This window comes from Salmo trutta, chromosome 1 (genome assembly GCF_901001165.1).
Source record: "Salmo trutta chromosome 1, fSalTru1.1, whole genome shotgun sequence".
NCBI classification, from domain to species: Eukaryota; Metazoa; Chordata; class Actinopteri; order Salmoniformes; family Salmonidae; genus Salmo; species Salmo trutta.
Genome location: NC_042957.1, coordinates 51140925 through 51161812, shown reverse-complemented (window position 1 = coordinate 51161812; position 20888 = coordinate 51140925). Strand labels below are relative to the sequence as shown.

At 43.4% G+C, this 20888-nt stretch overlaps 1 protein-coding gene across 1 annotated transcript in view; it reads right to left on the bottom strand.

Annotated features, from left to right (window-relative positions):
- The window catches only part of LOC115198835 (myocardin-related transcription factor B), a 47591-nt gene that overhangs the window by 25923 nt on the left and 780 nt on the right, over nucleotides 1-20888 (bottom strand). Inside the window, exon 2 of the mRNA XM_029761165.1 lies at nucleotides 494-580. The gene's annotated coding sequence lies outside the window, so the exon portion shown is untranslated. The remainder of the gene's footprint in view (nucleotides 1-493; nucleotides 581-20888) is intronic.

Below are 20888 nucleotides of genomic sequence, written 5' to 3'. Positions count from 1 at the left end.
CTGTTCTTTATTTGATATTTCTATTCTATTACTTTCTTCATAGAACCAACCACAGAGCAGCAGTAGATGGCGCTGCAGTGCATTAGCTGGAGGGAGTCACTTCGAATTCCTCACTGATGTTGGAAGCCAATTACATGCCATTTTCAAGAATGTTCTGTTCCTAACCCTGGCAGTGCCTTTATTTTTATTCAAAATGACTGATCCCTAAAGGAAAGGAAACTTCAGCCATGTGTCACCATTGTTATTTCGGTAATTTAGTATTTTTGCTTTCTAACCCAACCTCTATGTTGATGTTTGGGTTTAACTTGATCTTGAAAAGGCATTAAGGAAAGTATATTATCAATTAAAATAAAGACATATTGGATTATAAGAAGCCCTTTAAAGTAAATTGAAAGTAAATGTTCAATCCCCCATTGATGATTTACAGCATAGTGGTAGAGGAGGAAAATATTTATACGGGGTGAGACAACCTTGAGGTGTTATCTGGGCTTACCTGTGACAGTACGAGAGGGAGCAAGGAGAGGACACTGTCTGGCAGTGCTGCTGTACAACTCAATAGGTCATGGTGCTGCCTTCCAAACTGTAACACAAAGAAAATATATTTTTAGCATTGAATGCCCTCCCAAATCACTTTTTGTGGTAGAGGCACAGTGGCTGTGAAATGAGACTACCATCACTTCAACAATGAGAAAAAATATTCTCTAAAAAGGAAAGTATAGATTAACATGTAAACCAGATTGAGACTTGTTTGTCAGCTTGAAAGTTTGCATCTCATTGGAGTGGGTTGCCGTGGTGACGCTAATTGGTGAGCAGAGTGCAGTGTTGGTTGGGGCTAAACAATAACAGGACAGGTATTTATAGATCAGTGGCTCTTCACTGGAGTGGCAGCCTTAAGATATGGAAAACAGGCACACTGAAGCAATAGGGTCCAGTTGCGACTTCATCTCCCAGAGCAGTCATCCCTCAGGGTCTCTATGCTGCCCCCTACTGGTATGCAGTAGCAGTGTGTGGGTAAAATCACTGGGGAAGCCATATTTGCGCATTGGGACCGTGATATATAGGCCTAAAGGCAGAGACAATAAGAATAAATTCAACCACACCTGAATAAATTCAACCACACCTTTGTTTCATCACCAAACTGGAGAGCAACATCTGTCCGGTGAAGTCCACAAAGCATATTGCATGTAACAGACAGTTACATGACCTACAGTATGGTTAAGCAAGTTAATGTTTCCGACATTTTCCGACTACTAAACAACTATTGATTTAGAACCACAGAGAGTAACCGCAAGTCACAAAGAAAACAGGAGCTGCCTCCACTATTCCAGCACCATTTACACTTCAACATTTCAACATCATCGAGCATCCTGACCGGTTGCATCACCACCTGGTATGGCAACTGCTTATCACCTGACCGTAAGGCGCTACAGAGGGTAGCGCGAACGGCCCAATACATCACTGGGGCCAAGCTTCCTGACATCCAGGACCTATATAATAAGCGGTGTCAGAGGAAAGCCCATACAATTCTCAGAGACTCCAGTCACCCAAGTTATAGACTGTTCTCTCTGCTACCGTGGCAAGCGGTACCGGAGCACCAAGTCTAGGACCAAAAGGCTCCTCAACAGCTTCTACCCCCAAGCCATAATACTGTTGAACAATTCATAAAATCGCCACCGGACAATTTACATCGACCCCCCCCTCCCTTTTGTACACTGCTGCTACTCGCTGTTTGTTATCTATGCATAGTCACTTCGCCCCCACCTACATGTACAGATTACCTCAACTAGCCTGTACCCCTGCACACTGACTCGGTACCGGTGCCCCCTGTATATAGCCTCGTTATTGTTATTCTTATTGTGTTACTTTTTATTATTACTTTTTATTTTAGTCTACTTGGTAAATATTTTCTTAACTCTTCTTGAACTGCGCTGTTGGTTAAGGGCTTGTAAGTAAGCATTTCCCGGTAAGGTCTACACTTGTTGTAATAGGCCCATGTGACAAATAAAGTTTGATTTGATTGGCATCCATGAATACATGCCACTGCTGATATGTCATCTCTCAGTGAAGTGCATGTCAGGAAAAGTGGGGGTTTCGAAAAGGGTGGGCATTTAGAAAGGAACCATATAAGAACAAGTGAAGGTTTCAAAAGGTACCATATAAGGAGAAGTGGGGGTTTCAAAAGGAACCATATAAGGAGAAGTGGGGGTTTCAAAAGGAACCATATAAGGAGAAGTGGGGGTTTCTAAAGGAACCATATAAGGAGAAGTGGGGGTTTCAAAAGGAACCATATATGGAGAAGTGGGGGGGTTTCTAAAGGAACCATATAAGGAGAAGTGGGGGTTTCTAAAGGAACCATATAAGGAGAGGTGGGGGTTTCTAAAGGAACCATATAAGGAGAAACCCGGCCAATTGTGCGCCGCCCTACAGTAGTTCCAATCACGGCAAGTTGTGATACAGCCTGGATTCAAACCAGGGTGTCTGTAGTGACACCTCTAGAACTGAAATGCACTGCCTTAGACTGCTGCGCCACTCGGGAGTCCAGCACTAGAGGCGCTGGAATTCCATAACTACTAGAACCGCCATAACTTGATATTTAAATTATTATTATTATTTCAAATATTCAATAATAAATAATACATTGTAAAATGTATGAATTTTGTTACAAGTTAACCTCTTATGGCTAGGGGGCAGTATTTTCACGGCTGGATAAAAAACGTACCCGATTTAATCTGATTATTAGTCCTGCCCAGAAACTAGAATATGCATATAATTATTGGCTTTGGATAGAAAACACTCCAAAGTTTCTAAAACTGTTTGAATGGTGTCTGTGAGTATAACAGAACTCATTTGGCAGGCCAAAACGTGAGAAGATTCTGTACAGGAAGTACCCTGTCTGACCATTTCTTCCCCTTCTTTGTCATCTCTATCTATTACAAAGGATCTCTGCTGTTACGTGACACTTCCTACGGCTCCAATGGGCTCTCAGAGCCCGGGAAAAACCTGAATGACGTAATTCAAAGCCCTGGCTGAAACACACGAGCGCTTTTGCTAAGTGGTCTATCAGAGGACAAAGGGCTTAGGCGCGGGCACTGGCCGCCCCCGCCTTTCTGTTTTTCCCTCTGTTTACAGACACGCAGATTCCCGGTCGGAATATTATCGCTTTTCTACGAGATAAATTGCATAAAAATTGATTTTAAACAGCGGTTGACATGCTTCGAAGTACGGTAATGGAATATTTAGAATTTTTTTGTCACGTTATGCGCCATGCGCGCGAGCGACCGTGATTTACCATTCTGATAGTGTCTAGAACTCACGAACAAAACGTCGCTGATGGAACATAACGATGGATTATTTGGGACCAAACCTACATTTGTTATTGAAGTAGAAGTCCTGGGAGTGCATTCTGACGAAGAACAGGAAAGATAAGACCATTTTTCTTATAGTAAATGTGATTTTGGTGAAGGCTAAACTTGCCGGGTGTCTAAATAGCTAGCCCGTGATGGCTGGGCTATGTACTTAGAATATTGCAAAATGTGCTTCATCCGAAAAGCTATTTTAAAATCGGACATATCGAGTGCATAGAGGAGTTCTGTATCTATAATTCTTAAAATAATTGTTATGCTTTTTGTGAACGTTTATCGTGAGTAATTTAGTAAATTGTTAGTAAATTCCCCGGAAGTTTGCGGGGGGTATGCTAGTTCTGAACGTCACATGCTAATGTAAAAAGCAGTTTTTTGATATAAATATGAACTTGATTGAACAGACATGCATGTATTGTATAACATAATGTCCTAGGTGTGTCATCTGATGAAGATCATCAAAGGTTAGTGCTGCATTTAGCTGTCTTCTGGGTTTTTGTGACATTATATGCTAGCTTGAAAAATGGGTGTCTGATTATTTCTGGCTGGGTACTCTGCTGACATAATCTAATGTTTTGCTTTCGCTGTAAAGCCTTTTTGAAATCGGACAGTGTGGTTAGATTAACGAGAGTCTTGTCTTTAAATAGCTGTAAAATAGTCATATGTTTGAAAAATGGAAGTTTTCGGATTTTAGAGGAATTTGTATTTCGCGCCACGCCCATCATTGGATATTGGAGCAGACGTTCCGCTAGCGGAACATCTAGATGTAAGATTAAGGTAACTATGTGCCAATTTAATGGAGCCAGATGAATAAAAATATATGCCATTTAGCAGACGCTTGTATCCAAAGCGATTTAGTCCAGCGTGCATACTTTTTACGTATGGGTGGCTCCAGGAATCAAACCCACAACTCTGGCGATGAAAGCGCCATGCTCTAGCAACTAAATCACACAGATTACATTCATTCTTAAACTAAATTGCCCTTTTAATCAAGATAATTTGGTTTCATGAAAGTGCAATAATCCTGAACTATGAGCGTTAGTTCATTTATGTTCCTGTAATCAGCATACCCTGGGTGCGTGACTGTCCCACTGAGTAACTTGATGCCTAGTTATGACATTACGTACGGGCACATGGCAATATTTGTCTTCCCATAGATGCCTGAGGCAGATGATTTTCCGTCAGTAAATTACAACCAAGAGGCAGATGCGGGTGTTAACATGTCCGGACAATGGGCTGCCTGTATGACTCAAGAGCTGACCTCTTCCTGACACAATTAACAACTCTGCTATCTCAGCAGGGGTTTGATTCTGTGTAACCCACAAGGCCTACTGGCAGTGGATTGGTTTCACAATAGTGTAGAAATCAATACTTGTCCCCTATAGATTCTTCAAAATACACATGATGCCAACACTCTTTGTCCCTTTGAACTGACACAGCATATCTATTTCATAGGTTCCTTGTGTACCACAAGGTTAAACCCCTAGTGAGCATGAGGCCACCTCTGTTGGGGCCGAGGGGACAGCTCAAAGCCTGCCTCGTCCGAGTTCACTTGCGGTCCTCTGAATTGGGATGTACTGTGTCACCCCCTAGGGTAGAAAGTGAGCCACATAGTGCACATGACGAAGCATTGAGTGTCATCGTAGTAATAATTCCACCCTATCCTGGGGGTTAAAAGTGTCCTCGTGGATCCATGGTCTATTGTGTTTGTCCTCGTGGTTGGTATAGATGCAATTTGATGCTAAGTAGCTAAGCCATGTCAAATCCGATTACAATGCAGACTCATTTGAGACTTGTTGGGACACATCTGTAGAAAAAAACGAACAGACATGGGAGGCAAAGCCTGTGATCTGATTGTTATCTGGATCATTCATGAGAAGACACAGACAGTGGTGAGATAAAAAAAAAATATATCATTATGTCCTATCAGGAAATAGTAAGACTTAAAAGCAGTTCAGCACAACAGGAGTTAGAACAGAAGAAGTTGAAATTGAAAAATTCTCAGTGGTGATGAAAAGAGGATTGTGAGGAATGAGAAAAAACTGAAATGTATGTGGAATAGAGAAAAAACTGGTATGCTACCACATTACACATTTATAACTTTGAACCTCAATAAACACTCACTGACTCACCACAAGTAAGCCAGAGGAGGTCAACTGTATGGCTAAAAATAGCTGACAGTACTCGCCAAAATAAGCTGGAAAAAGACAGGGAAAAAAGCCTCCTTTTCCATGTGTGTCTCAGGCCATATGGGTCTCACCGCACTCAGAACTGCACAAAAGAAAACAGTGTAAGACTGACTACTGCAGCACTGCAGAAAGAGGAGGGGGACTTCCTCATCCTTAACTCTTCTTCCTCCCCGCCCCCCAAAATTCCCCCATTTCAAACACCGTAACTTTCCCATAAGTCTAATTAATTCTCCAGTGGCCATGACTGAGAACTTCACACATGGCATCTGACCCTCCCACTTCCCCTCCTGGACGGGCCCCTGTAGGGCCCAGGCAGCGGAGCGGGCCGCTGCACTCAGCATTGGGTCAGTGGAGGAGGGGGCGGCTGGACCGGCCGACCGCAGACAGAAATAGCCTTCCGCTTGGCCGTTGGCATGTTGGGACTCATGGCGTGGGCCTGGGAGGAGGGAGGGAGTATCTGTTTTGGTTTACAATCACAGTTGGGGAGTGCTGCTCTGCTTTCCAGATGGCAAGTTTCCATTCAAACAATGTAACTGGGAGAGTTTGAGATCTTCATTTAGTCCAACTAAAATAACCTATGAGGCAGATACTACTGCAATGGCACAGATATACTACACAACACAATGACCTGTGGTCCAATATTGCCAAATGGGGATGTAGCCTATACCTCTTGATATTTTACTATTTCAAATTGTAGTATATACATTGCCTTCAGAAAGTATTCATATTTCATACTTATTCCACATTTTGTTGTGTTACAGCCTGAATTCAAATGGGATTAAATCATTTTTTTTCTCTCATCCTCTACACACAATACCCCATAATGACAAAGTGAAAACATGTTTTTAGAAATGTTTGCAAATTTATTGAAAATGAAATAGAGAATTATCTAATTTATATAAGTATTCATATCCCTGAGTCAATACATGTTAGAACCCCCTATTCACATCCCTGAGTCAATACATGTTAGAACCCCCTATTCACATCCCTGAGTCAATACATGTTAGAACCCCCTATTCACATCCCTGAGTCAATACATGTTAGAACCCCCTATTCACATCCCTGAGTCAATACATGTTAGAACCCCCTATTCACATCCCTGAGTCAATACATGTTAGAACCCCCTATTCACATCCCTGAGTCAATACATGTTAGAACCCCCATTCACATCCCTGAGTCAATACATGTTAGAACCCCCTATTCACATCCCTGAGTCAATACATGTTAGAACCCCCTATTCACATCCCTGAGTCAATACATGTTAGAACCCCCTATTCACATCCCTGAGTCAATACATGTTAGAACCCCCTATTCACATCCCTGAGTCAATACATGTTAGAACCCCCTTTGGCAGTGATTACAGCTGTGATTTTTTCTGGGTAAGATTTTTGCACAATTGGATTGTACAATATTTGCCCGTTATTCTTTTTAAACTCTTGGAAGCTCTGTCAAGTTGGTTGTTGATCATTGCTAGACAGCCATTTTAAAGTCTTACCATAGATTTTAATGCCGATTTCAGTCAAAACTGTAAGAAGGCCACTCAGGAATATTCAATGTCGTTTTTGTAAGCAACTCCGGTATTTGGGCTTGAGTTTTAGGTTATTGTCCTACTGAAAGGTCAATTTGTCTCCCAGTGTCTGTTGATAGCAGACTGAACCAGATTTTGCATGTGCTTAGCTCTATTCTGTTTATTTTGATAAAAAACAAGCATTGCCGATGACAAGCATATCCATAACATGATGCAGCCACAACCATGCTTGAAAATATGAAGAGTGGTACTCAGTGATGTGTTGTGATGGATTTGCCCCAAACAAGTTTCTTTCCTTGCCCCATTTTTTGCAGTATTACTTTAGTGTGTTATTGCAAACAGGATGTATGTTTTTGAATATTTTTATTCTGTACAGGCTTCCTTCTTTTCACTCTGTCAATTAGCTTAGTATTGTGGAGTACCTACAATGTTGTTGATCCATCCTCAGTTTTCTCCTATCACAGCCATTAGACTCTGTAACTATTTTAAAGTCACCACTGGCCTCACGGTGAAATCCCTGAACGGTTTCCTTCCTCTAGGTATATAGTGACTGGGTGTATTGATACATCATCCAAAGTGTAATACTAACTTCACCATGCTCAAAGGGATATTCAATGTCTATTTTTGTTTTGTTTTACCCATCTACCAATAGCTGACGACCTTTGCCAGGCATTGGAAAACTTCCTTTGTCTTTGTGGTTGAATCTGTGTTTGACAGGGACCTTACAGATAATTGTATGTGTGGGGTACAGAGATGAGGTAGTCATTCAAAAATATTATTGCACACAGAGTGAGTCCATGCAATATTTGTACTCCTGAACTTATTTAGGCTTGCCATAAGAAAGGGGTTGATTATTTATTGACTCAAGACATTACAGATTTTTAACTTTAATGAATTAGTAAACATTTCTAAAAACGAATTTCCAATTCTGTCATTATTGGTTATTGTGTGTAGGCCAATGACACAATATATAAATGTAATACACTTTAAATTCAGGCTGTAACTATATATACACTACATGACCAAAAGTATGTGGACACCTGCTCGTCGAACATCTCATTCCAAAATCATTAATATGGAGTTGGTCTCCCCTTTGCTGATTTAACAGCCTCCACTCTTCTGGGAAGGCTTTCCAATAGATATTGGAACATTGCTGCGGGGACTACTATTCAGCCACAAGAGCAATAGTGAGGTCGGGCACTGATGTTGGGTGATTAGGCCTGGCTCGCAGTCAGTCGTTCCAATTCATCCCAAAGGTGTCCGATGGGGTTGAGGTCAGGGCTCTGTGCAGGCCAGTCAAGTTCTTCCACGCCGATCTCGAGAAACCATTTCTTTATGGACCTCACTTTGTGAACGGGGCATTGTCATGCTGAAACAGAAAAAGGCCTTACCCAAATAGTTTGCACAAAGTTGGAAGCACAGAATCATCTAGAATGTCATTGTATTCTGTAGCGTTAAGATTTCCCTTTATTGGAACTAAGTGGCCTAGCCCGAACCATGAAAATAGCCCCAGACCATTATTCCTCCTCCACCAAACTTCACAGTTGGCACTATGCATTGGGGTAGGTAGCGTTCTCCTGGTATCCACCAAACCCAGATTCGTCTGTCGGACTGCCAGATGGTGAAGAGTGATTCATCACTCCAGAGAATGCGTTTCCACTGCTCAAGAGTCCAATGCCACCAAGCTTTACACCAGTCCAGCCGACGCTTGGCATTACACATGGGGATCTTAGGCTTGTGTGTGGCTGCTCGGCCATGGAAACCCCTTTCCTGAAGCTCCCGACGAACAGTACTTGTGCTGACGTTGCTTCCAGAGGCAGTTTGGAGCTCGGTAGATGATTTTTATGCACTACGCGCTTCAGCACTTGGCGGCCCCATTCTGAGCCGTTGTTGCTCCTAGACGTTTCCACTTCACAATAACAGCACCTACAGTCGACCGGAGCAGCTCTAGAAGGGCTGAAATTTGACCAACTGACTTGTTGGAAAGGTGGCATCCTATGACGGTGCCACGTTGAAAGTCACTGAGCTCTTCAGTAAGGCCATTCTACTGCCAGTGTTTGTCTATGGAGATTGCATGGCTGTGCGCTCGATTTTATATACCTGTCAGGAATGGGTGTGGCTGAAATAGCCGAATCCACTAATTTGAAAGGGTGTCCAAGTACTTTGTATATATAGGCTATATATACATGTGTGTATATATATATATATATATATTTCAAACATTTAAAAGTAGCAATGGAGACAAGATGCTAGAGTAAAACATTTTCATAGAGTGAGGACCAAATGAAAATCTGTCTCTTGAAAGAAAGTTGTTTCTTAGAAGCCCAAAGAGGTCATGGAGATCAGAGACCCATCCCCCGAGGCCTTAGAATGTGTTTGTGAGTGGACAGAGTGCTGCTGACCCTAAGTGTCCTTTGTCTAACACAATCACCAGCCTGCAATCCCGCTGACTCAGTGGGAAATGCCTTCGATTCACTGCTCATCACTAGCACTCACTGCCCTTAGATTGACATGCTGTTCATGTTACTGAAATTGATGCTGTGGCATGGAAATGTAATGCCGGGAATCAGGTCTAACCTCATAGGGAATTGGGATGATGTCAACCGGGAACATTTCACTGGAGGGTAGTTTCTCATGAGGTGGGAACATGTTGTTCAAAAAAATTCACTGGAACCGACATTCCACTCATCCCAAATATAAATGAGGAACAAAATGTTTGTCATGACTATCTGAATCATGTTCACACAGAAAACATGTCGCTCTTGTAGTATTCATATTACATTCAAGTCTGTTCGCATGGGCCCAGCAAGGTGCTGTATACACTTACGATTCCCCAGAAAAGATTAGGAATAACATTTATTCACTGGAATAAATGGTAACAATAACAGCGTCAGAACAGTGTTACAGGCCTCCTGCCTGAATACGGACAGACAGCACAGTAGGGCTCAGAAAACACAACCCAGAACACCAGGGATCCACCATGTCTGGCCTGCCCTCTCCCTGCGTTGTGCTGCCTCACTATGAATACCCAGAGATGGGCAGTATTTCTGTTGCCTGTATTTGAAATACACAATTCATTATTTTGTCATTTGAATTACACTGGGCCGAGCTACACCAAAGTATTTGGCAATTGTTTTCAAAATACGAAAAACTTTTCTTTATCATTTTTTTTTATAGCGGTTCACACTGTGTGCCCCCCCTTTTACCCTGCATTGGTATCAGAAGTCTGACGGCACTATGGTGTGATAAGAACACCTGCTAAATGAACTAAATATACACTGAGTGTACAAAACATTAAGAACACCTGCTCCTTCCATGACATAGACTGAGCAGGTGAAAGCTATGATCCCTTATTGACGTCCACTTCAATAAAATTCACTTCAATCGGTGTAGATGAATTAAAAAATATATATATTATTTCACCTTTATTTAACCAGGTAGGCAAGTTGAGAACAAGTTCTCATTTACAATTGCGACCTGGCCAAGATAAAACAAAGCAGTTTGACACATACAACAACACAGAGTTACACATGGAGTAAAACAAACATACAGTCAATACAAAATAAGTCTATATACAATGTGAGCAAATGAGGTGAGATAAGGGAGGTAAAGGCAAAAAAAAGGCCATGGTGGCAAAGTACATACAATATAGCAAGTAAAACACTAGAATGGCAGATTTGCATTGGAAGAAAGTGCAAAGTAGAAATATAAATAATGGGGTGCAAAGGAGCAAAATAAATAAATAAATACACTAGGGGAAGAGGTAGTTGTTTGGGCTAAATTATAGATGGGCTATGTACAGGTGCAGTAATCTGTGAGCTGCTCTGACAGCTGGTGCTTAAAGCTAGTGAGGGAGATAAGTGTTTCCAGTTTCAGAGATTTTTGTAGTTCGTTCCAGTCATTGGCAGCAGAGAACTGTAAGGAGAGGCGGCCGAAGGAGGAATTGGCTTTAGGGGTGACCAGAGACATATATCTGCTGGAGCGCGTGCTACAGGTGGGTGCTGCTATAGTGACCAGCGAGCTGAGATAAGGGGGGACTTTACCTAGCAGGGTCTTGTAGATGACCTGGAGCCAGTGGGTTTGGCGACGAGTATGAAGCGAGGGCCAGCCAACGAGAGCGTACAGGTCGCAATGGTGGGTAGTATATGGGGCTTTGGTGACAAAACGGATGGCACTGTGATAGACAATTTATTGAGTAGGGTATTGGAGGCTATTTTGTAAATGACATCGCCGAAGTTGAGGATCGGTAGGATGGTCAGTTTTACGAGGGTATGTTTGGCAGCATGAGTGAAGGATGCTTTGTTGTGAAATAGGAAGCCAATTCTAGATTTAACTTTGGATTGGAGATGTTTGATATGAGTCTGGAAGGAGAGTTTACAGTCTAACCAGACACCTAGGTATTTGTAGTTGTCCACATATTCTAAGTCAGAACCGTCCAGAGTAGTGATGCTGGACGGGCGGGCAGGTGCAGGCAGCTATCGGTTGAAGAGCATGCATTTAGTTTTACTTGTATTTAAGAGCAGTTGGAGGCCACGGAAGGAGAGTTGTATGGCATTGAAGCTCGTCTGGAGGGTTGTTAACACAGTGTCCAAAGAAGGGCCAGAAGTATACAGAATGGTGTCGTCTGCGTAGAGGTGGATCAGAGACTCACCAACAGCAAGAGCGACATCATTGATATATACAGAGAAGAGAGTCGGCCCAAGAATTGAACCCTGTGGCACCCCCATAGAGACTGCCAGAGGTCCAGACAACAGGCTCTCCGATTTGACACACTGAACTCTATCAGAGAAGTAGGTAGTGAACCAGGTGAGGCAATCATTTGAGAAACCAAGACTATTGATTCTGCCGACGAGAATGTGGTGATTGACAGAGTCGAAAGCCTTGGCCAGGTCAATGAATATTGCTGTACAGTATTGTTTCTTATCGATGGCGGTAAAGATATCGTTTAGGACCTTGAGCGTGGCTGAGGTGCACCCATGACCAGCTCTGAAACCAGATTGCATAGCGGCGAAGTTGCGGTGGGATTCGAAATGGTCGGTAATCTGTTTGTTGACTTGGCATTCGAAGACCTTAGAAAGGCAGGGTAGGATAGATATAGGTCTGTAGCAGTTTGGGTCAAGAGTGTCCCCCCTTTGAAGAGGGGGATGACTACAGCTGCTTTCCAATCATTGGGAGTCTCAGATGACACGAAAGAGAGGTTGAACAGGCTAGTAATAGGGGTTGCAACAATTTCGGCAGATCATTTTAGAAAGAAAGGGTCCAGATTGTCTAGCTCGGCTGATTTGTAGGGGTCCAGATTTTGCCGCTCTTTCAGAACATCAGCTGACTCGATTTGGGAGAAGGAGAAATGGGGAAGGCTTGGGCGAGTTGCTGTGGGGGGTGCAGTGCTGTTGACAGGGGTAGGGGTAGCCAGGTGGAAAGCATGGCCAGCCGTAGAAAAATGCTTATTGAAATTCTCAATTATAGTGGATTTATCGGTGGTAACAGTGTTTCCTAGCCTCAGTGCAGTGGGCAGCTGGGAGGAGGTGATCTTATTCTCCATGGACTTTACTGTGTCCCAGAACTTTTTTGAGTTTGTGTTGCAGGAAGCAGGAAGCAAATTTCTGCTTGAAAAAGCTAGCCTTGGCTTTTCTAACTGCCTGTGTATAATGGTTTCTAACTTCCCTGAAAAGTTGCATATCACGGGGGCTGTTCGATGCTAATGCAGAACGCCACAGGATGTTTTTGTGTTGGTTAAGGGCAGTCAGGTCTGGAGAGAACCAAGGGCTATATCTGTTCCTGGTTCTAAATTTCTTGAATGGGGCATGCTTATTTAAGATGGTGAGGATGGCATTTAAAAAAAAATAACCAGGCATCCTCTACTGACAGGATGAGGTCAATATCCTTCCAGGATACCCGGGCCAGGTCGATTAGAAAGGCCTGCTCGCTGAAGTGTTTTAGGGAGCGTTTGACAGTGATGAGTGGAGGTCGTTTGACCGCTGACCCATTACGGATGCATGCAATGAGGCAGTGATCGCTGAGATCTTGGTTGAAAACAGCAGAGGTGTATTTAGAGGGCAAGTTGGTTAGGATGAAACCTATGAGGGTGCCCGTGTTTACGGCTTTGGGGTGGTACCTGGTAGGTTCATTGATCATTTGTGTGAGATTGAGGGCATCAAGCTTAGATTGTAGGATGGCTGGGGTGTTAAGCATGTCCCAGTTTAGGTCACCTAGCAGCACGAGCTCTGAAGATAGATGTGGGGCATTCAGTTCACATATGGTGTCCAGAGCACAGCTGGGGGCAGAGGGTGGTCTATAGCAGGCGGCAACGGTGAGAGACTTGTTTTTAGAGAGGTAGATTTTTAAAAGTAGAAGTTCAAATTGTTTGGGTACAGACCTGGATAGTAGGACAGAACTCTGCAGGCTATCTCTGCAGTAGATTGTAGAGGTCGACCGATTATGATTTTTCAACGCCGATACCGATACCGATTATTGGAGGGCCAAAAACCCGATACCGATTATTGGAGGGCCAAAAAAGCCTATACCGATTAATGAACCGATTTTTTTCTTTTTTTCTTTATTTGTAATAATGACAATTACAACAATACTGAATGAACACTTATTTTAACTTAATATAATACATAAATACTATCAATTTAGCCTCAAATAAATAATGAAACATGTTCAATTTGGTTTAAATAATGCAAAAACAAAGTGTTGGAGAAGAAAGTAAAAGTACAATATGTGCCATGTAAAGAAGCTAACGTTTAATTTCCTTGCTCAGAACATGAGAACATATGAAAGCTGGTGGTTACTTTTAACATGAGTCTTCAATATTCCCAGGTAAGAAGTTTTAGGTTGAAGTTATTATAGGAATTATAGGACTATTTCTCTCTATACGATTTGTATTTCATATACCTTTGACTATTGGATGTTCTTATAGTGTCACGCCCTGACCTGAGAGAGACGGGTTATTTCTCTATTTTGTTAGGTCAGGGTGTGGGGTGGGCATTCTACATTTTGTATTTCTTTGTTTTGGGCCGAGCATGGTTCCTAATCAGAGGCAGCTGTCTATCGTTGTCTCTGATTAGGAATCATACTTAGGCAGCCTTTTCCCACCTGCGTTTGTGGGTAGTTGTCTTCTGTTAAGTTTTCTGTACCCGACAGAACTGTGTGCTTTCGTTTTCGCGTTGTTATTTTTTCTTTAGTGTTCTGAGTTAAAATAAATATTCATCATGAGCAATCAACACGCTGCGCTTTGGTCCCCTCTCTACGACAGCCGTTACATATAGGCACTTTAGTATTGCCAGTGTAACAGTATAGCTTCCGTCCCTCTCCTCGCTCCTACCTGGGCTCTAACCAGGAACACATCGACAACAGCCACCCTCGAAGCAGCGTTACCCATGTAGAGCAAGGGGAACAACTACTCCAAGTCTCAGAGCGAGTGACGTTTGAAACGCTATTAGCGTGCACCCGCTAACTAGCTAGCCATTTCACATCGGTTACACCAGCCTAATCTTGGGAGTTGATAGGCTTGAAGTCATAAACAGCGCAATGCTTGAAGAATTGCGAAGAGCTGCTGGCAAAACGCACAAAGGTGCTGTTTGAATGAATGCTTACAAGCCTGCTGCTGCCTACCATCGCTCAGTCAGACTGCTCTATCAAATATCAAATCATAGACTTAATTATAACATAATAACACACAGAAATACGAGCCTTTGGTCATTAATATGGTCGAATCCGGAAACTATCATTTTGAAAACGAAACGTTTATTATTTCAGTGAAATACGTTCCGTATTTTATCTAACGGGTGGCATCCCTAAATCTAAATATTCCTGTTACATTGCACAACCTTCAATGTTATGTCATAATTATGTACAATTCTGGCAAATTAATTACGGCCTTTGTTAGGAATAAATGGACTTCACACAGCCCGCAATGAGCCAGGCGGCCCAAACTGCTGTATATACCCTGACTGCTTGCACGGAATGCTGGAGAAGTGACACAAATTCATGTTAGCAGGCAATATTAACTAAATATGCAGGTTTAAAAATATATACTTGTGTATTGATTTTAAAGAAAGGCATTGATGTTTATGGTTAGGTACATTGGTGCAACGACAGTGCTTTTTTCGCAAATGCGCTTGTTAAATCATCACCCGTTTGTCGAAGTAGGCTGTGATTCGATGAGAAATTAACAGGCACTGCGTCGATTATATGCAACGCAGGACACGTTAGATAAACTAGTAATATCATCAACCATGTGTAGTTAACTAGTGATTTTGTTAAGATTGATCGTTTTTTATAAGATAAGTTTAATGCTAGCTAGCAACTTACCTTGGCTTCTTGCTGCCCTCGCATAACAGGTAGTCAGCCTGCCATGCAGGCTCCTCGTGGAGTACAATGTAAGGCAGGTGGTTAGAGCGTTGGACTAGTAACCGGAAGGTTGCAAAAACGAATCCCCGAATCCCCCCTGAACAAGGCAGTTAACCCCCGTTCCTAGGCCGTCATTGAAAATAAGAATGTGTTCTTAATCTGACTTGCCTAGTTAAATAAAGGTGTACAAAAAATTATTATAATAATTTTAAAAATAGGCAAATCGGTGGCCAAAAATACCGATTACCGATTGTTATGAAAACTTGAAATCGGCCCTAATTAATCGGCCATTCCGATTAATTGGTCGACCTCTAGTAGATTGCAACACCGCCCCCTTTGGCTGTTCTATCTTGTCTGAAAATGTTGTAGTTAGGGATGGAGATTTCAGAGTTTTTGGTGGACTTCCTAAGCCAGAATTCAGACACGGCTAGGACATCCGGGTTGGCAGAGTTTGCTAAAGCAGTGAATAAAACAAACTTAGGGAGAAGGCTTCTAATATTAACATACATGAAACCAAGGCTATTACGGTTACAGAAGCCATCAAAAGAGAGAGCCTGGGGAATAGGAGTGGAGCTAGGCACTGCAGGGCCTGGATTCACCTCTACATCACCAGAGGAACAGAGGAGGAGTAGGATAAGGGTACGGCAAAAAAGCTATGAGAATTGGCCGTCTAGGACGTCCGGAACAGAGAGTAAAAGGAGCAGGTTGCTGGGGGCGATAAAATAGCTTCAAGGTATAATGTACAGACAAAGGTATGGTAGGATGTGAATACAGTGGAGGTACACCTAGGCATTGAGTGATGATGAGAGAGATATTGTCTCTAGAAACATAATTGAAACCAGGTGATGTCATCGCATGTGTGGGTGGTGGAACTGAAAGGTTGGATAAGGTATAATGAGCAGGGCTAGAGGCTCTACAGTGAAATAAGCCAATAAACACTAACCAGAACAGCAATGGACAAGGCATATTGACATTAAGGAGAGGCATGCTTATCCGAGTGATCATAAGGGTCCAGTGAGTAGTGAGGTTGGTTGGGGTCACGGCGATTCACACAGCTAGCCGGGCCATGGGTAGCAAGCTGGCAGAAGACGGTCTGTTTTTAGCCACCTCGTGCGTTTCCGTCGGTAGATTAGTGGGGTTCCGTGTGGTAGAGGGGACCAATCCAATTGGCAAAATAGTTATAGTTATAGTGGCCCAAGAAAATTGTCCGATAGACCTATTCAGATAGCAGCCGAAAAGACAGCTAACGATTAGCGGGCCACAGATGGGCGTTCAGGTTACATCGCGACGGAGGGGCCAGTTGGATAACTCCCTCGGGCAGATAACGTCAGTAGTCCAGTTGTGAAGGCCCGGTGGGGCTCCGCATCAGCAGTAAAACGGGTCCGGATAGGTGATTGTAGCCCAGGAGTGGCTGATGGAACTCTTCAGCTGGCTAGCTCCGGGACCGACGTTAGCTAATAGTCACTCGGATAGCAGCTAGCTAGCTGCAAGATCCAGGTGTAAATGTCCAGAGCTTGCGGTAGAAATCCGGGGATATGGAGAGAAAAATGGTCTGGTATGCTCTGGTCTGAGTCGCGTTGTACAAAAACGGCCGATAGCTTTTTGAACTAAAGGATAGCTGATGACCGCCAACCGTGGTTAGCTGAATACTAATGTTAGCCAGTGAACTGGCTAACTTCTGGCTAACTTCTGGCTAGCTTCTGTTGTGGATTTCAGATATGAGGTGAATAATATTTATTTTTAAACAATTGGTGATGCGGGTTGCAGGAGTGTTTTGAAGTTGAGTTTTTAGAAAAAAATATATATAAAAAGATATACGAAGAAAATATGTAAATATATACACTGCTCAAAAAAATAAAGGGAACACTTAAACAACACAATGTAACTCCAAGTCAGTCACACTTCTGTGAAATCAAACTGTCCACTTAGGAAGCAACACTGATTGACAATAAATTGCACATGCTGTTGTGCAAATGGAATAGACAACAGGTGGAAATTATAGGCAATTAGCAAGACACCACCAATAAAGGAGTGGTTCTGCAGGTGGTGACCACAGACCACTTCTCAGTTCCTATGCTTCCTGGCTGATGGTTTGGTCACTTTTGAATGCTGGCGGTGCTTTCACTCTAGTGGTAGCATGAGACGGAGTCTACAACCCACACAAGCGGCTCAGGTAGTGCAGCTCATCCAGGATGGCACATCAATGCGAGCTGTGGCAAGAAGGTTTGCTGTGTCTGTCAGCGTAGTGTCCAGAGCATGGAGGCGCTACCAGGAGACAGGCCAGTACATCAGGAGACGTGGAGGAGGCCGTAGGAGGGCAACAACCCAGCAGCAGGACCGCTACCTCTGCCTTTGTGCAAGGAGGAGCAGAAGGAGCACTGCCAGAGCCCTGCAAAATGACCTTCAGCAGGCCACAAATGTGCATGTGTCTGCTCAAACGGTCAGAAACAGACTCCATGAGGGTGGTACGAGGGCCCGACGTCCACAGGTGGGGGTTGTGCTTACAGCCCAACACCGTGCAGGATGTTTGGCATTTGCCAGAGAACACCAAGACTGGCAAATTCGCCACTGGCGCCCTGTGCTCTTCACAGATGAAAGCAGGTTCACACTGAGCACATGTGACAGATTTGGCAGAGTCTGGAGACGCCGTGGAGAACGTTCTGCTGCCTGCAACATCCTCCAGCATGACCGGTTTGGCGGTGGGTCAGTCATGGTGTGGGGTGGCATTTCTTTGGGGGGCCGCACAGCCCTCCATGTGCTCGCCAGAAGTAGCCTGACTGCCATTAGGTACCAAGATGAGATCCTCAGACCCCTTGTGAGACCATATGCTGGTGCGGTTGGCCCTGGGTTCCTCCTAATGCAAGACAATGCTAGACCTCATGTGGCTGGAGTGTGTCAGCAGTTCCTGCAAGAGGAAGGCATTGATGCTATGGACTGGCCCGCCCGTTCCCCAGACCTGAATCCAATTGAGCACATCTGGGACATCATGTCTCGCTCCATCCACCAACGCCACATTGCACCACAGACTGTCCAGGAGTTGGCGGATGCTTTAGTCCAGGTCTGGGAGGAGATCCCTCAGGAGACCATTCGCCACCTCATCAGGAGCATGCCCAGGCGTTGTAGGGAGGTCATACAGGCACGTGGAGGCCACACACACTACTGAGCCTCATTTTGACTTGTTTTAAGGACATTACATCAAAGTTGGATCAGCCTGTAGTGTGGTTTTCCACTTTAATTTTGAGTGTGACTCCAAATCCAGACCTCCATGGGTTGATAAATTGGATTTCCATTGATTATTTTTGTGTGATTTTGTTGTCAGCACATTCAACTATGCAAAGAAAAAGGTATTTAATAAGATTATTTCATTCATTCAGATGTGTTATTTTAGTGTTGCCTTTATTTTTTGAGCAGTGTATATACACGGGACACGACAAGACGAGGACAAAGGACGCCTGACTGCTATGCCATCTTGGACTAAACATCAACAACATGAAGGGGAGTAGACAGGTTAAAGAATTATTTTTAAGCCTTGAGACAATTGAGACATGGAATTGTGTATGTGTGCCATTCAGAGTGTGAATGGGCAAGACAAAATCTTTAAGTACTTTTGAACATGGTATTATAGTAGCTGCCAGGTGTGAGTGTGTCAAGAACTGCAACGCTGCTGGATTTTTCATGCTCAAGAGTTTCCCGTGTGTATCAAGAATGGTCCACCACCCAAAGGACATTCAGCCAATTTGACACAACTGTGGTAAGCATTGGAGTCAATATGGGCCAGCAACCCTTTGAAATGCTTTCCTCACCTTGTAGAGTCCATGCCCTGACAAATTTAAGCTGTTCTGCTGACAAAAGGGGGCGCAACTCAATATTAGGAATGTTTTAGGTCCTAAGCTCTAAGTTCCTCAGTGTAACACATCACTAAGGATCTATCATGGTCCAAACACACCAACACAGTTGTGAAGAGGGCACGACAGGTGGCTGAAAATATTTGGCATGGGACTTCAGATCCTCAAAACGTTCTACAGCTGCACAATCGAGGACATCTTGACTGACTGCATAACCGCTTGGTATGGCAACTGCTTGGCATCCGACCGCAAGTCACTACAGAGGGTAGTGCGTATCGCCCAGTACATCACTGGGGTTGAGCTCCCTGACATCCAGGAACTCTATACAATGGTTCTTCCTTTAAAAGTTGCGGCGTACTGCAGCACAGCTTGCAGGGTGCCGCAGAATTCTATGGCACATTATTTAAGTGTCAGCCATTGTTGCCAGAATGACACAATTTACCACAATATGCCACCATCTACCACAAACGGTAGCGGCATAAACTCAAAACTTTTAAATGAAGAACCACTGTACCAGGCGGTGTCAGAAGAAGGCCCAAAGAATTGTCAAAGTCTCCAGTCACCCAAGCCACAGACTGTTCTCTCTGCTCCCGCACGGCAAGCGGTACCAATGCACCAGGTCTAGGTCCAAAAGGCTTCTGTGAGAACATTGATGCTGTCCAGGCTAGCTGCTTCAATAAACAGACTTTAAATATACAACTTTGCCCTTTTGTAGACCCTTGTAAAACTGTATTGTAAACACACTTCTTCCATTAGTTGCAATGGGCCCATTATTTCATATTGACAGATACACTAACATTGACAGAAAACGGTAGCAAAGAAAAAAAGGAGTGTGCAATTTTCCAGGTGGTCTGCCCTTCAATTGATTTTACAATGTACATTGTATAGCATTGGATCTGCAACAGTGCAACAGAGATGAAATAAATTATGAAAGGAAGTTTATGACAGTGGACAGTCATGTACCCTTCATCTCTCTCAAATTCAACATAAAATGCAGAACACACATCACCTCTCTCTCTGCATTCATTGGCTGTCATCTCCCCAGAGCTGATTGACTTCCTGCCTCCACTTTGGAAAACAGTTAAGTTCCCCTGACTACAACCGTTTCCTTCCTCCATTCCTCACAGTGCTGCTGGCCCAGATGGATACATGATTTACTCAGGCCCTACACCCACAGTCACATCCATGTGCATCACACAGTGGCGAAAGGGTGCTGGGAGAGCAATCTGGCTCAATCTAGAAACTGCTTTCCCTTGAGAGACGCTTATGGTTACATGGGTTTGTTTGGTGAGTGGCATTCAAAACGAATGAAGTGTGAAAAGACTTCAAATATATGTTGTGTTTGTTGACGTGTTAAGCGGCATGTAAACTCCCAGAGTTTTAACAGAACATTTGGGAGCATATTGATGTTGTGAACTCTCACGCTGACCTCTGTGATACTGAACAAGATCAACAGGTGTTTAAAAACATAATACTCCAAAAGCTTACACACGTTCATGACCTTGAGCGGCACATATTTTCAGCATTTGGAGTTCATTCTTAAAGCATCAATCAGCAGTAGAAACAATTAGGAGCTAGAAACAGAGCTGCCATGTCTATTGGTGTCATCTTG